This window comes from Vicugna pacos, unplaced genomic scaffold, assembly GCF_048564905.1.
Source record: "Vicugna pacos unplaced genomic scaffold, VicPac4 scaffold_454, whole genome shotgun sequence".
In the NCBI taxonomy this organism is placed as follows: Eukaryota; Metazoa; Chordata; class Mammalia; order Artiodactyla; family Camelidae; genus Vicugna; species Vicugna pacos.
This window is the reverse complement of record NW_027329132.1, coordinates 1-4917: the sequence shown is the minus strand read 5'-3', so window position 1 is coordinate 4917 and position 4917 is coordinate 1. Positions and strand designations below refer to the sequence as shown.

Sequence of the window (4917 nt, the reverse complement as noted above, 5' to 3'; positions counted from 1 at the left end):
GAAAGAACTGAAGATGTTCAAGGTATTCTCACCTCAAAAGTCATTTTGCTTTGCTTCAGTAGAACAGATGTCTTTGGTGGTTGAGTTCATATGCTTATATTGGTAGGGTTTCTTTGGTGATGAAGAGGGACTTTAAGTGATCATAATAAATACTACGAGAGCAGCATGTGCATAAGGAATACTTTCCTTAACAGATATTCCTGTAACAAGGACAATTTGTGCTAATTCCAGGTATCAACGTTTTGATCAGAACACATAGTATTCCATATGGATGTCATACTAATAACTATACCTGGATGGATGATTTTTAAATCTGAATCTTTGAAAAGATATTTGGAAAAGTCTGAGCCTAATGCTGGCATGAGAATTGTATACATTAACTTAAACATAAATGTACATAATTACAGAGAGTGGGTAAGGCTATGTTCTGTGGTGCTTAAGACAATTCAAAGCTGAATTCAGACACAGGTTTGCTGAGTAATACATTCTAGCAACATGACCCTGGGCAATTTGCTTTCCCAACTTCCTTGGCTATAGAATGGAAATAATAAGAGTAGTTGCCTTATTACCTCTTGTTGGGGAAAATTGTGGAAAAAGAAACCAATCAGCATAAATTTAATTCACACTAGGTAATCAGTACAATAGCAGGATGATTATGGTCACATCGCTCATAACAACATTAATCTCTAGCTCCTCCTCATTATGGATCTGCTGTGAACACTTGCTCTTGCGTATCTCCTAATTCAAACCATCACGGTGTTTTGATTGATTGATTGACTGTTGTGGGAGGGGTGGGGGAGGGGTAGACACTTTCAAGTAACATTAATGGAAAATAAAATCAGGGGAAAGCACAGCTTCCTCTAGCAAAGGACAAACCACAGTGAGTCAACTGAGAAATCTTTGGTAGGAGCAACAACTGTTTTCAGATTCTGACATGTTTTGCCTGAGGTTACATCGCAGGTTAAAACTGTTTGCTGCTTCCGGTGGGGAATCTTTGGAAGTTTCTGTCTCTTCTTAGCCACTGATTCCTGAGGATTACCTGTCAGGATCTGCCTTAAAGTTTATCTCGTGTCCTGATTTATTTGGCTATATAGCCAAGCAAAATATCTGAAGTGTATATATAACATTGTAGAGCAATTTAAAATGTTTTATTTTTCTAAAGCAAAAACCATTTTTCCTACTTTCTCAACACGTGTGCATGTTTGTTATATTATATAAATATTAATAGATATTTAAGAACTAATGTTTTGTTGTTTGTTTTGGGGGGCTTATTTGCTTGTTTAAGCTTCATCTGTTTTCTTTCAGTTTCTTCATCTGGGCTTTTGCCCCCAAAATGGCTTCCACTTTGATTTTCACATCAGATTGGTAGATGCCAGGAATCAGCTCCTAGAGAACTGTGGGACTAAATGCAGTCAGCTCTGGTAAGGCAGCACACCCAGATCCCAAGCAGCATGATGTTCATTACAAACCAGTGCCAAATATTTAAAAGCCATTTTGAGAAATTTAAGTGCTGCTTTAATGTGCCAAGGAAAATAAGATTAACTTTGTTAAAAAAATTTTTTAGGTTTAAATACAAAAACAGCACAATAGCAGAACATATGTTGTCTGTTAACTAATTTAATCCCATGTGATCATACTACCCTGTTCTCAAGAACCCTAAAGGGATGCATTTACTTACTGCTGTTCTGTTTCTCATGATTCCTAATTCACTGACTGTTGTCACTAGTTTAACACTGCGGGCTGTAGATTCTCAGCTAATAATGCCCTTCAATATCTAGCTCAAAACACTTTTTAAAAATCCAATTCCCAAATTTAGAAACGTCATCTCTTACAAGATAAATTCCAGGCCTGAGTAAGCCCTTTATTTTTCAGTTGGGAGAAGTGATGATTACATTGTGACTTCTCTAATACCTTCCGCATCCTGGGCGAGGTACTTAGTGAACTCTCCTTAGGAGTTTGCTCTCGTGTTGGTCCTCTCAGCATCCTGTCCAGTTTGCTCGCCATCTGCTGTCACTTTGGGAGCCTAATGATGCAAATTTGGGGAAAACATAATTAATAGAGATGCTGAAGCTTGGGCTAGATAAACTCCCAGCAGCTGCATTTTCTTCCAAATATTACTTTGAGCCCAAACCAGTCTATGAGTTATCGATCAGATGTGCTGGAAATGATGCCCCATGCTCAAGTATACAATTAAACTTTGTTACCTCTTCCATTAAATGGAAATCAGAGAGCTGTATTTGGTCTTTTTAAAATCCTCATTATATGTAATAGCACAGATGAAGTGACAAAGCACAATTATTTTTGAAATATCTTTAAGGCACTACTGCCAAAAGTCTTCAACGGATTCTTCTGCCTCTGCACGTTGCAGTTCTGTCCATATTTTATGTGCTGAAGAAGGAGAAGTGTAGCAGTGATCTCTTGAAGGAGGACAGGCCATCTGTCCCAATAAGCTTGTTTCTATAGATTTGGTTTAGATCAATACAGTAATCAAAGAAACAAAGAGGGGGAAATGCTTAGCTACTAAGTAGTAAACTCTTGTTTTATAAAACTCTATAAAGATCCAGTAAAACATTAAAAAAGAATAAATGCTAACTTTCCCCATATGACATCACCAGAAAAGCTTCTGGTAATTACAGAACCATGTATTACTGTCAACAAAATAAAGGAGAACCCCACAACAGCTGCCACCTCCCGAGGGGTGTCCTTATTTTGTTCCACCCTCATTCACACTGCAGGTACCACCTGACACAATGAAATCCATTTACTGTGCTCGTAGTTAAGGTACATCATAGTCAAATAAAAATGACATATATGACATTAAAAGTTTCAGATACTACAAGGCTTAGAGCACCTTGTAACAATAGGTCTGTGCTTCCTTTTCCTGTGTGTTATGCACATACTAATAAATATGGCTTCCTTTTCTAAAAAGATAGGGATAATCTAATTACAGATAATGAATCAAAGAATCACAAACTGCCTCAATATAATTTGAATAAGGTCCAAGTTGGCAGAGTAGTAATACTCTACAATCTTGTGTCAGAGTGCCTGCATGTTAGACATGCCCAGAGAATCTAAATTTTTTTATACATAAAGGGATTTTAAATAGAAGTTAAAATAGAACTAAATGGCCAGCATGGAACATGGTAGGAGATGCTGTAGGAATTATACTGCATTTTATGATTTCCTAGGGGGCAGTAAGAAGTTTAATTTATAAAAGTTTTCAAGGTTTTACATAAAAGGTAGAATATAAAGTTCAACTATTATCATCTAATTTTTCTTTCTTTTTTTTTTTAATTCCAAGATATTTTATGGGAAAATAAATGAGTAGAACTCAGTGAAGCATTGGGAGAATAGCCTCTTAGATAAATGAATTCTTTAGTTAATTCATTTCTTCTTTCCAACAATTTACTTTCCAGTAGTCCAGATGGAATTCTAGACAGAAGAGCAAGCTGTTTTTCCTCATCCTCACGGTCCAAGCCATGGGACACAGTGCGGTTCTCACTGACATGCAGGCCTATTGCAATTAAAGGCATTTCGTGTTCCCTTTGATGAAGTTTTCTTTCTCCCGGTTTCCTGCTTTATCTGTCATTTGTCCAATATCGGGGCGATCAGCCAGAGGAGGAGAGAAGGATGCACAGTTAGCTGCTCGTGTGTGTCTTCGTCTTTATATACACTCAGTGATGAGCTCGCACGTTGCCTGGCAAGTACTCTTCAAGCCTCTCGTGTCTATCCGCCCTTCTCCGTGTTGGGATATGTATCCACTTGGAACTCCACCATCAGGTCTGGCAACTCTCTGGACAGATGCCTGTATCAGGGGCATACACATGGGGTGGGAGGGCGGGGGACGAGGCCCAGTGCATGAAGATAACTGCCCAGGAGACTCGGCTGGACGGTGAGGCGGAGAGCGTGTACCCTAGGCAGTGACCAGCAGGGGGCCCCTCGCTACGTGGAGGGTTCCAACACCTCTTGCTTCTGTTTGGAAATGAGTTGAGCTTTCTTTAGAGACAGGTATACCTCTTCCTGAGGATCACACTAGTAGAACTTCCGGATATAAGAAATCAGAGGCTTAGGCAGTGGGAGATCCAGGATGTGATCTATCCAGACGAGCTGTCGGATTCGGAATAGGCAAAGGTGCAGGAGGAATTTGACGTTGCTCAATCGGGACACAGGGCATAGTAGCCGCACTGGAGTTGGTGGCAGTCCTGGAACCCTGGATCTCAAGAAAGAAAGAAACTTCCATTCTTGGGGTGCATGATGGCTCTCTTAATGAACTCCACTACTGACTGACAGCGATCCTCAAATTTGGGATGATACCACAGGCTGAAGTTTCCTCTGCAGTGCTCCATTCTAGTGTGGGGGGCGGTACCCTGTGGTTGGAAACTGAGGCTCAGGATACGAGGATTAGAGCTGTCTCCTACCAGGACAGACCCATCGGGCTTGCCTTTCAGCTTCATCTCTGCATCTTCCCAATTCATTGGCCCCCAATACCAACACTTCTCCAACTCTTGAAGGCTGGCTGCCAAGCTGCTGAGTCGGGTGGGTAGAGGGGACACTGAAGGTGTTGCAGGGACTAGCTCTACAGGCATTCGGCTCCTCGGATGGGAGCAATCCAGGGAAATGTATCTAGGAGACTGAGGCTTCTTTGTGGGAGACGGGGGTTGGCTGGTGTGGAGAGGTCATGCCCCGCTGAGAGATGTCCACGTCTACAAGTGACACTGTTTCACCTGTGAACAGGGGGCTGAAGGAGATTGGAGAAAATGCACTTTGAGTTCTTGTCAACCTGGGTTTCCCCTCCGAGTCCAGCTCCCGGCCTGCAGAGCCTCCCACGTCTGTCAGGCTCGCAGCTGAAGCAGCCCGCTCTCCGGAAGGCCTCCTGTGGCCCCAGCACCACCGCCGGGGCCACCGCTGCGGCTGTTT

General features: G+C 41.7%; 1 pseudogene; it reads right to left on the bottom strand.

Moving 5' to 3' along the window:
* Positions 1-3901: 3901 nt before the first annotated feature.
* Positions 3902-4913, bottom strand: LOC140695579 (suppressor of cytokine signaling 7 pseudogene; annotated as a pseudogene).
* Positions 4914-4917: the final 4 nt, after the last annotated feature.